Genomic DNA, 13,624 nt, shown 5'->3' on the forward strand with positions numbered 1-13,624 from the left:
TTGATTATAGTCCTTGAATTACTCGAAAAACGGGGACTTTTACCTTGTCCTCTCTTTTAAGTCGAACAGTTTTCATCCGATCTTCACCAAACTTGCTGACAATGTGTGTGGGCGTAATATCTCCAAGTATTATTACCACCCAAATCGCCAAATGGCTGTTGTAGGGAGTTGCACCATATACTTTTTTTAATGTTGATAAGCAGAAAAAAGAACATTCAATGAATTACGTATATTACGTATGTAGTGAAATAAATACAGAATAAAAAGTTTATTTAAGGTCTAACATTGTTCTGTATAATATATATTTGCACTCATACCAAGCTGTGGAAAACTAGAAACTGCAGGAATACAATATTCAGTGAAACATTTTTAATTTAAACTATTATTATAGTAAGATAAAATATATGTAGAATAAAAAGGTTATTTAACATTGTACTGTACAATACGAGATATATTTGTACTCGTACCCAGCTGAGAAAACCATATTGAACTCGCCTAGCGGCTCGTCCAATATGGTTTTCTCAGCTGGGTACGAGTCCAAATATATCTCCGTATTGTACAGAACAATGTTAAATAACCTAATACTATCATTTCAAGAAATACTTTATCCTTCCGGATAAATTCAGTCTTTACCAGCTTTCGTCCTATAATTGCCGATAAAACGCTGTACACTTCTCAACGTGTTACGTTTATTTCAACACTCGCCGATTACACAAGGAATTTTATGCATAAAATCGTTTATCTATACCAATACTCGTGTTTAAGGTATTGTTTAATGTATTTCCTTTACTAAACAGGCGACATATACCTACCAGGCCATGTTTGTTATGTAGAAAATTATGGAAAGTAAACAAGGCAACTGTTTGAATACTGAACCCGTCTTGCAATTGGTCCGAGAACTCACGGGCTTTTATTGCAACAATTGAGGCCAAAAGAAGTTTATACATTTTTGGAAACAATATTTCATATCCTCCATGAAAACCCATTTCTTAAGTGTCAAAGCCGTGCCTATCTATATTTTGTTCACTTATGTTTGTGATAGGGGAGGTAAAACTCACTTGTAAAAATTTAGGGGGTAGGGTAAAGTTTACGTCTACCAGTTTATTCACTGTTTAATTACAGTAGCTATATGATTGTCAGTAAATGTATATATGTCAACCAATGTCAGCAAAAAGAAATTCATCAAAAAGGAATGATGGGCAAACTTGATATTTAAGGTCAAAGGTAAAATGTATGTACAAATCACAAAAATTGGCATATTTGAAATTTATTTTTATTCTTAAAAATTAGTTTGTTATCATAAGTCACTCAGCTTTATATATGTAATGTGTATATATCAGTCAAAGTCAGAAATGTTAATCTTATTGCAAAACGTCAAGGTCAACCCTGATAATTGAAGGTCAAAGTTCATTTTCATGCAAAATTATGAAAATTTACATTTACTTTTTCTAACGTTTTAATATGTATTCACATTGTTAGTCACTGAAGTTAATTCCTTTAATGTCTGTATGTCAGGCAAAGTCAGCAGTGCAAAGGTAACCCTAAATCTGCCAAGGGTAAAGCTTTTAATCAAAGGTCAAAGGTCAATGTTTTGTTAAAAATTGCATGAATAGTTTCCTGTTTGAAATATAACAGCTATTTTTGATCATTATTTGTAATTGCTCGTAATTTATTTTAATGTATATTTGTCCGACAATGTCAGTAATAAAGATATGGTCTAAAATTAGACAAGTTCAAATGTGATATTAAGGGTCAAAGGTCATTTTCAAGTAAAGAATGGAAAAATAGCTCTTTAACTTTTCTTCTTGTTTATGATATTTTGTCGATATTAATCAACAATATCAGTTCATTTTTATGTATAAAAAGTAGGTGATATCTGATATATTTTCAAAACATTCAAGGACAACCATAATTTCAAAGGTCAAAGGTCAAAAAAGTGAATAAAATGTGCAATAATATCACCTGTTTGTAATATTTTTATTGTTTAAAAGTATTTGTTTTGTCATGTTAGTAACTGATCGTTGTTCATTTTACTGTATATATGTCAGACGATGTCATGGAAGAGAAAATAAGTCAAAGTCGAACCTGGTATTAAAGGTCAGGGTCATTTTTGTGTAAAACATCAAAATGTAGCATACTTACTCATTACTTTGTTAAAAAGTAATAGCCTTGTTAGAATTTTCTGTTAGCAATTTATTTTAATGTATACATATCAAGCAAGGTCATGAATGTAGGTCTTATCCAGATAAGGTGAAGCCAAGCCTATTATCAAAGGTCACAGGTCAAATCTGCGTGAAAATTAGCCAAAAAACTAGTATTTTTGCAATGATTTTTCGTTATTTTTGAGGGTATTTAAAAACTATTAACTAATTATTATTCATTTTAAAGTATATATAACAGATGATATCATTCTTGAAATAATAATAAAAAATTAGTCAAGGTCAAATCTGACATTAAAGGTCAAAGGAGAGGGCCTTCAAAAAACTCGCCATTATGAAAAAAAACTGGCTGGAACAAGTTGGGGAGTAAATGCAAAGATCCTCTGCAAGTCTACACAGACAACGTACGGTACATAGCAGAGTACGCACAACCTCATTGGTACCTGCTTCCAAAACCATAAAGATAAACTGGCAAGGTTAAATTTCAGGTCTGAGATCATCCCGGGGCAAGGAAAACAACTCAAATAAAATAAATCGAAAAGACACCCAAACCCCTGAACCATTACAGACAAGACGAGAGTACAAAGCTTTTGCCCATGCAGAGAAGGCAAAGAGACTACCATCCCACCCACTCCACTCAAAATTCGAGAGCAGACCCATGAACAGGCTGAAAAGACAGAGTCTTAACCACATCGTCAGAAAAACTGCAAAAAGGGAAAGCAGCAGCACTGGACACAGAGGCAGAGCCGCTCGAGCCAAATGAATGGGTTCCCAGACAATGTGCTCCCAAGATCAGATTGGAGGTGCCAGGAGTAGAGGAAAAGGGAAAGCAACATCAGGCTTACCAACAATCGCTTACGCTAGAAATGATCAATAATCGCTATCCAGCACACACTTGGATCCAAGAATATACCAAAGGATCAGTGGAAAAGGCAGTTCAGAAAGCTTGGGATGGTGCCTACATCAAATTTCAGACAGCTCCTCCTTCATACTCTCTCATATAGTCGGCAAGAGATGCTCCAACTACAGATCCAGATGCAAGCCCTCACATCGGCGACACTCAAACAGTATGAGCGAGGAGAAAAGGGACAATATATTCTTAACAGACCCCAAATCAGCTCTTCAGGCTCTCTCAGCAGGTTCGTCAGACAACTTAATCAGACAGCTGTTGAAAAACATCAATCTCCTGCCTGAGAACAACAATATAGCATTTCGATAGATTCCTGCACATGTGGGCATAGCTGGAAATGAAGCTGCGCACAAACTTGCAAAGACAGCAACCAGGCAAATACAGTACCACCCTCCAACTTTATACAGAGAAGCTCAGACTCTGTGGAAGGACAGCTTTGCGTCAGACTGGAAGAACATAAATGGAGGTTACCTGCCAAATCAGGACTGTCTACACAAGCTAAACAGCCAATTAACTGTCTTGTCTTGTGTCTGCGCACTGAAGACTGTGGCCTGAGAAAACATAAGAAGAAGCTGGGAGTTGCAGAGAAAGCTAAATGTCTGTGCGGATCAGAGGAACAAACACCGTTTCACATTCTTCAGAGCTGTTCCTATCTGGAAGAAGCACGCCAGAAAGTTTGGCCAACAGACATCCCATTTGAGACCAAGCCATGGGGAGATATAAGCGACCTGCAGAATACGGTGCAGTTCATTCCCGCATCTAATCATAAACTATAAAACGGCCATAAGAAGATGGAAGGCAGTAAGGAAGTAAGTAAGTAAAGGCTAACATTAAAATGAATTAACATCAAGTTACAACAAGATATGTTTGAACAAAGAAACAAATTAACAGTGCTATCTTTTGAATTTATTACCCGAAAATGAATTTTAAACTTACTATCAGGCTGATCTAGATCCATGTCTTATAATATCTCCATTGTTGATATTGATCCATATATATACATGTATGAAACCTCAAGGAATGACCATAAGATATTGATAATGACAAAATACCTTAAAACAATGAAAAGTATTGCAAAATGCTATTTTTTGCGATCTTTCACGCGAATTTCACCTTTTACCTTTGATATAAGCTTTACCAATCACTGTTTTTGAAATTAGATCTGCATTGCTGACATTGATTTACAAATAAACATAAGACAGAACTATTTTCAATGAATAAAATGACAATAAATTTGTAGCGAAGAAGAAATTAAAAAAGCTGTATTTTGAATTTTTACATGAAAATGACATTTGACCTTTAATGTCAGGTTTGACCTTGACCTTTTTTTTTCATTATTATTTCAACAGTGATATTGTCAGTGGTATATACTTTAAAATGAATACTAATCAGTTTTACTAGTATGTACAGAAATAACCTACGCAATAAAGAATCAAAGCCTTGAAATGTCTGATGGTTGCGGTTTTTGGTAGATTTAGTTTCTGTTTAAATGCCAGTCAATGAATATAACTGAACGAGAAACAAATACAAATTTAATGTGCCTCATACCTTAGATGAACTCTGCCTGACTCAGCTTGTGATGTAACCATGGGCTGGAATACCTTATCATTGATAGATCTTATATTATCTAATGGTTAGTGTGAGTGGATACAGGTTGAATAAGAACTGCTTGTTCATTGATAATTCATCCGCACTGTTCATGAATGGGACTATTTTGTGCAGCACATGAACATCTTTGGATGTGATTCGGAATAAGATAAAGATGCTTTGATTGTCAGAAATACACTTTTAACTTCGGTAGCGGGATAAACCCGCAACCAAAAATCATTGCAAAATTCTTGTTATTTTGCGAATTCTACACAAATTTGACCTTTGACCTTTGATAATAGGTTTGCCTTTGACCTACATTGCTGACCTTGCTTGACATGTATATCTTAAAGTAAATTGCTAACAGTGAATTATAACAACAAGTTATTTTTGATCAAAGTAATGAGTATTTGGTAAAGGTTGTGATTTTTTATACAAAAGTGACCCCTGACCTCCAATACCAGGTTTGACTTTGACTTATTTTCTCTTCCATGACATTGTCTGACATATATTAAGTAAAATGAACAACGATCAATTACTAAAATGACAAAACAAATACTTTTAAACAACAAAAATTATTACAAATTGGTGATATTTTTGCAACATTTTACTCATTTTTTTTACCTTTGACCTTTAAAATTATGGTTGACCGTGAATGTTTTGAAATAATATATGCAAAACCAGACATCTCCTACATTTCATACATTAAAATGAACTGATATTGTTGATTAATATCAACAAAATATCATTTAAAAAGAAGAAAAGTTAAAGAGCTATTTTTTCATTCTTTTATTTGAAAATGACCTTTGACCCTTAATATCACATTTGAACTTGTCTGATTTTAGACGATATCTTTATTACTGACATTGTCGGACATATATACATTAAAATAAATTACGAGCAATTACAAATAATGATCAGAAATAGCTGTTATATTTCAAACAGGAAACTATTCATGCAATTTTTAACAAAACACTGACCTTTGACCTTTGATAAAAGCTTTACCCTTGGCAGTTTTAGGGTTACCTTTGTACTGCTGACTTTGCCTGACATACAGACATTAAAAGGAATTAACTTCAGTGACTAACAATGTGAATACACATTAAAAACGTTAGAAAAAGTAAATGTAACATTTTTCATATGTTTGCATGAAAATGAACTTTGACCTTCAATTATCAGGGTTGACCTTGACGTTTTGCAATAAGATTTGCATTTCTGACTTTGACTGATATATACACATACATATATAAAGCTGAGTGACTTATGATAACAAACTAATTTTTAAGAATAAAAATAAATTTCAAATATGCCAATTTTTGTGATTTGTACATACATTTGACCTTGACCTTAAATATCAAGTTTGCCCATCATTCCTTTTGATGAATTTCTTTTTGCTGACATTGGTTGACATATATACATTTACTGACAATCATATAGCTACTGTAATTAAACAGTGAATAAACTGGTAGACGTAAACTTTACCCTACCCCCTAAATTTTTACAAGTGAGTTTTACCTCCCCTATCACAAACATAAGTGAACAAAATATAGATAGGCACGGCTTTGACACTTAAGAAATGGGTTTTCATGGAGGATATGAAATATTGTTTCCAAAAATGTATAAACTTCTTTTGGCCTCAATTGTTGCAATAAAAGCCCGTGAGTTCTCGGACCAATTGCAAGACGGGTTCAGTATTCAAACAGTTGCCTTGTTTACTTTCCATAATTTTCTACATAACAAACATGGCCTGGTAGGTATATGTCGCCTGTTTAGTAAAGGAAATACATTAAACAATACCTTAAACACGAGTATTGGTATAGATAAACGATTTTATGCATAAAATTCCTTGTGTAATCGGCGAGTGTTGAAATAAACGTAACACGTTGAGAAGTGTACAAATCTAATGATCTGTACCTCACTTGCGAGTTCACTGAACCATATCTTGCGAGTCACGTAGGGGGATTTCCATTGCCTTTATATCCACCTTTGGTCTTTTATCGTATCGTACCGAATCTGAAGTTCCTGTGTCTACACCAATTATATGGCGCATCTAAAGTGTTTTCTGGTACTATACGTACTATAAGTAATGTTAAGCATTAGCTGCACGTAGAATGACTGGTTATTGCCTAAATGCATCCCTACCTGGAAACAAAAATATTTACATATGAAGCTGATAATTAAAGTGGCATTATGCGAATCTAAAACTGCACATAGTATGTTTAGGGTGAGAGTTCTATAAAAGCAATTTTCGGTTGCTGTGCAATTAGATGTGTTAAATTAACGATAATGCCGCATTAGTATTTGAAGTTGATGCTTTAAAAATAAAGAAATCGGACGGATAAAATAATAGATATTTTTTCAATCTTATGCGCAATGATCTCCCTTACCTGAAACTAGAAATTTCTTAAGTAGAAGGGAAGCAACTCCTGCTTATAGTTTGACGTTTTTTAAAAAGACTGCCCCAGTCAAAATAAGAAAAGTCATATTTGGAAACTTATTACTTTGTACTGGTAACAGGAAGAGTTTGGTATGTTGGGTTAAAAGCTATAATTTCCTCCCCCTTTTTACATGCACATCTATTTAAGCTTGATTTATACTTGAAAAATGCGTATAATTCCACTTTAATGCTAAAAATGATATGTTGCGTATCATAGGTCAACAATAAAGTTTGTTGGCTACAATTTACATACAGATTGACTTACTTACCGTTCAACAGTATCCTCATGAACACGATTTTTTAACTCAACTGTCTCGACGCAAAATGGCTAAGACTGAAGTCCGCCCGCAAGATCCGGTTGGGGTTCAGTTCGTTTATACACTGTGATTTATAGCATTATCTTTTGTTAGGCGATTAAACCACACTTAGAAGAAATATAGGCATAATATTTTACTTACACACAATGTATCGTATATGTGTCGACTGCAAATTATATGTCGTTCGATAGATGCATCTTGTTTCTGTTTTTTATCCCCTGACTGACAGATATTGAAAAGGCTGTTATTACGTCATACAGAAGTCGCCTATCACTCATTGTATATCACTGTGGTATTAAAATTTGAGTTATTAAAGTGGATTATTTTAATGACTCTGTAATTTTTGATACGACGTTAACACTAATAAAAAAACGTAAACTGCATTAAATTACATTATTCAAAAGGAGTGGAAAGGATTTACGTCCCGTGTCCCGGCATGTGTAAGTACAGAACCATTTTATAGCGGTCCTAGAATATTTCGCGTATTTGTTGAATCAGAGTTTTCCGCGGCTAATTTCATGGAATTTACTATCTCCGCGAAAGGCGCAAATTTAAAAAAGCGCGAAAACTATTCTAGGTTTACAGTATATGACTGGTGAAACCTTGCAAGAACGTGAACTGGCAGCTACAGGAATGTCAGAGAAAATTCGTCTGTATTAGAAATATGCTAATATGAACTTAGGTGCTACCTAGAAGGCAGAATCACTAGTGCCCCTTGAAAATTAAAGGAGTGCTGCTGGAATTATCTGGATCCGTTTTAAGAAGTTTATGTTCATTAAGATCTATTAAAATTTAAAGAATTGATGATAATTCATGATTTCTGAATGAATGTCTTAGAATACATTAAGATTAAATCTTGACATGCGAAAACTCTATATATATGCTATATACGAACTAAACAAAGTTACGGTTCTTTTTAGAAGGAAGAATGTGCCAAACTTTAAGGCAAAAATACTGCTATGATTGACGTCTTGTATGGGAAAATGAAAATCATCTACATGTAAAAAGCTTGTTTAAAATCCAAAAGACTAGCCATCTTTAAAAGTTAGTGATGAGAATTTTACCCAGAGAAAATCACTGTTTGCCGAAATTCTCGAAAACTCCTGTTTTATTTACTGAACTGCTAAGTTAACTGTCTGTGACATTTTATGATTAATCTTTTAGCACTACTGGTATAGAATATGAATGGTAGTAGGAGCCTTTTTGATGTTTATTGATAATTCATAGGCAATAGTTTTTTCCTAGTAATAAACTCTGGTCAGTGATTTTTAAGCTTGTGGATGAAATATATGTGAACGGGGAGAAGAGCATTATGTGCGTTTCATAGTTCAATGCCTGTATATTTTGATCCCAAAACATTTTTTAAAAATAAGGTTTATCTACAGACAGTACATTGGAACCTGACACCACTAAACAAAACACTTGTTAAATTTCACACGAATGACTTTATTTTTTTTACAATGCTTTCAGAACTCATAAGAAATGAATAAATCCAAAGAAAAAAAAAACTGAAATAAAAAAAATGCATTTGGTGAGAATCGAACTCCCGACCTCTTAGACCTTGAGCTGACAACTGACCCTGCTCCCCACCCCCCTTCCCCTGGGGGGGGGGGGAATTTTCAACACTATGATTTTCTTAAACCTTATGGTAGTTGGCATTCACAGACAAAAGTTTGCAAGTTTCCGTTGGGGCTTTAACGAGTTGCGGAGATTTAAAATAAGTTACCATGCAAATTTTCATTTAATTCACCATTTATGTGAATTTAATGTTATAAACATGCCTGTTGTACAATTAATCGTAATAAACAAGACATTTAGATATGTTTATGTATTTAAAATTGAAATTATCATATGTTCATATCATTTTAGGTGAACAGATGTTATGTATTATCCGTAACTTACGTTACTCTTTTTGAAATTACTAGAACATAGAAATATATCAACAATGATGATTTTTTTAAGTTGTAAAATACTAATAATGGCCAATACTCAGTTCAGTAATTAAATTTATATATAATAAAACTGTCCCTAGAGTTAACTTATTCAATACGTCACATATGATGCGTTACCTTTCCGAGATATGTGTTAAAGAAAAAATATTTAAAATTTTGGTATTACCTGTATGGTTAGGATTTTAAAAAATTTATACATTGGACTATAAATAAACATCACCAGACATGAACAACATTATCAAATAAATGTTTATAAATTTTATAATTCATTACAAATATTATTTAAATGTATATTGTGAATATATAGCTCTTTGAATGTACCAGTATGACTGCATATCATAATTATCATTAGTATAATTAAATAACATAGACTCCGCAATGCGAAGCAATATTAGTCCTAAGGTATGACGACTAAGTGTGACATTGAGCTTGAAGTGAAAATGGTATTCACTATAACAGGGTCAACACTCTTATTAGGGGCAGAAGAGGTTTCTAATGCTAAAAGGCAGATGGCCTTAGATTTCGGTTGTTGATGATAAATACAATAGAGTTATTATAACAGTAGCTGGATCTGGGATGCAGTATTCGACTCGAGTGGATTTTGCTAGATCGGATCTCACGAGGCGCGCAAGCGCCGAGTGTGATCCGAACTTGCAAAATCCACGAGAGCCGAATACAAAGTCCCAGATCCAGCTACTGTTATAATGACCCTTTTATTATATACCTTTACAATTTTGATTCTTGTTTTGTTCTTGAACGAAATCTTCAATTTTTATCGATATTAATTGGAACTTAGTGAAGTTTTTATGTGCGCTATTTATAGAAGTGTGTCGTGTCATGCATATTAATGAAAATAGTCCGGCAGCATACAATACGGAAGGTACAATACGGAATTCTAAAGGTACAATACGGAATTTTTGTCTGTGTGTTCATATTTAATTGTAAAATACAAGCTGATTTTTTACAGAATTTATTTAGGTATTTAATAAAACTGCATTCAATAGAGTCTGGTCGAGAGGAGATACTCCTCGTAAACGATTGATCCTCCTAGCCATGTGATGTCGATCCTCCTCGCTGATTTGCTGTTTCTCCAGTGACCTCTGACAGTGACCTTGGTAACCATTAACAGCATTCTCACTACACTCCCCCAGCCCTGTTCTATAAAGTGGGTCATAAGGGCTTGGGAGGCCACAAATGGATTCCTTGCAGAATCAGACATAACAGGGATACCCTGCAGGATAATTAACATGGAGATTTTGCCAATAACGATTATACATCTAATGCAAAGCAGACCACAAGTACTTCCTTCTTAAAACAGACGAGATTCCCCAATGGATGGTTAATTACTATACTGAAGCAGTTATTCCACATATATCTTATAATAATAAAACTTAAGGTCATGGGATACCCTGACCCAAGTTCATAAACCTCCGGAATGCCTGGAAAAAAATACAAAATTATTAAGGCCCTGGGATACCCAGAGCAAGTACCATAATACTGACAATAATGTATGCCAGGTGATACACATACTGCATTAGTTCATAAACTCTTAGGTTGCATGGAGAAATGTACCAAATTATTACCATGCTGGAATACCCATACTAATGTGTACTATGGGATACTCATTCTGACCTAAATTTCTAAAACACAGTCAAGATACCTAGCAAAACATACACATCTGAGAAACTTGGGTTTTCTTGAAAGTTTGGCGGACGGATGGACATAGCTTCTGCATCTTTCACAAGGATAAACCTGGGATACCCAGGAAGCTGGGAATACTTCAAACAGATGGACACAGTTTCTGCGTCTATTGCTGGACTGGGCTTTGCCTCTGCTGACAAAATATCTAAACGAGGATCTAAAGTAAATGATCCAAGGCCCGAATTCCCTTTCCTAGGCCTCCAGCCCAAGAATCTCTATTGCTTAAACCAGACAGGTCCCGCAACAGGTCCCGAAATACCAATACCTATCTGGAAGGGACTCGTGTTTCAACCCAAGTACAAAGGATGTTGTGGTTACATAAAGGCTGCACAGCCATATCTACCATCAGTTTTAGAGACTGCAGTCTCACACTGGAGATAAGTTGATCCTGCCGCCACTTAACCAAATCCGCACGTCCACTTACTGAGTAAGGGTAAGCAAGCCAAAACCAGACCAATAAGTGAGACTCTGGCACAACGTGCCCCTACTGGTCTATCCATCAGAACAAGAGACCTGAACACATCCCATAGACCCAGCCCCTCCAAGTCGATATTTCCATAATTGTGTAAAGCCATAGTTTCAGGAGCAAGGTCCATACAGTAATTATTGTCATAACTCAACCCTTTCCCCTGAAAAGTACACAGTAAGGGTAGTGTAAACTACTAACCTCGGAATGAAGGAATTAGTAAAATAGACATGAAGGACACTGATCCCCAAACAACGACACTGCAATTTGCAACGAAAGGACAAGTATTGCTCAACATATATTTGTTCCATAGTTGCTGTCATGGAGATGGACTTGATGTACGTGCTCTTAGGTTAAATGCAGGAAGGTGGAACCCTGTTAGAGAAGGTGGTACCGAATACAATAAGGTTTCTAGTGGTGGCAACCACCAGACCTGTATGCCCTCATGACCTAGACAAAACAATGATAGATTGACTGTTGGTACCCAACATTATTAAAAGGCAACTGCCCAGTGTGATTGAAGGGCAGTACTCTAGCGGGCTTTTGATGTTGATGTTGAATAGGGTTGCTGGTATGAGGTCCACAAACCTTTGGAAGGAAGTTGCCTCCGAACTTCACACAAGTGGCTTGACTTTTAGTAACAATATTCCCCAATAGTGTTATTTGTCTCTGACCTTAGGTTCTCTAGAAACCAGCTGAGGTTCAAATGACTGGAAATCAAATAGGTCCTCTGTCTGGCATAAACTTGTCAGTTGGTAACGGAATTCACCCATAAAAGTTTAAAGTCCCATATTTGCCATCAAAAGAGTTAGTCTTGTAAGAACTTGCCTTCAGACTGGGCAATCAAATGCACTTTACTTTACCTACTAGAGTTACATTAATTTCACTTGCAGAATATCCTATGTTGAGGCAGTTCCTATAATTGTCTTATTGAACTACCATCAATATATACATACCGTATTAAAGAAAGTCACAGTATTTCAGTCATGACCATTACCGGCTCCATAGAAGATACATGTACATGGTATATTTAGTTAAGGATACAGCTGAGATTGGCAACATGTTGGATGAAGTCTATGTTGATGAATGAATCTACTGTACATTCAAAACAATCACAGTTACAACATACAGCAGTTAACAAAATGTAAAATTTGTGTGCATAAACATGCACAAGATTTCTAAATATCGTGATATGCCTGTTTCAAATTTATCATCTTTATAGAACATGTGTTGGGCAATGTCTGTATATATTTTAAGTATGTCACTACAATGTGCTTAAATAGCTGTATATATATATGTTTAAAAAATGTTTGGGTGCGTAGTGTTCTCGTGAAGGTGTAATCATGGACCATGTAAATTAGGTTCTAGAATGTGTTTAGAATTGAAAGCAAAATATTTAAAACAAAAAAAATCATTGTAAGTTTGCTATTTTTCAAAGATAAAGTATATGTTCACAATACAGAATACATGAAAATGTATAGCTTATATGTTAGGTAACGTACGACGTAAATTGTAACGTAGACTGTTTTTTTTTAAATACATGGGTTTAAAGTTAAAATGCAAAGCTATGTTAAAACATATTTTGATTGAATTGTAGATATGCTTTTTCTAAGTGCTACAGTATATTTAAGGTAACAGAACACAAGATATATAGTTAGTTTGTTCGGTAACGTAAATTGTAACTTAATTTGATATATTTATACGTGTTTTAAATTAAACCTTCAGTTTGAAATGCAAAACTATACTGTTGAGAACAGAATTATATTGTTTTGTTTTTTTTTCAACTGATAAAGTGTGTTTAAAAGAAAATGAAGACATACAATATAATTTGTATGTTTGGTAACGTAAAATGTAATGTAGAATTCAATGTAAGACATCTTACAAGTTAGAGGTTTGTTGATAAATAAGTATATAGTTGTATTACATGTAACTAAAGAATGTCAATATAAAATTGATAGAACATTTTAATGAAAAACATGTTTGAAGTAGGTATGATTGAAAATTAGCATATTTTGGAAGAGTGACGTTACATTTTAAGAATCGCTAAAAGTATGCTTTCCCTTAACTTATACTAGCAATGTATATATCATTGTTT

Source organism: Mercenaria mercenaria, chromosome 18 (genome assembly GCF_021730395.1).
Source record: "Mercenaria mercenaria strain notata chromosome 18, MADL_Memer_1, whole genome shotgun sequence".
NCBI lineage: Eukaryota > Metazoa > Mollusca > Bivalvia > Venerida > Veneridae > Mercenaria > Mercenaria mercenaria.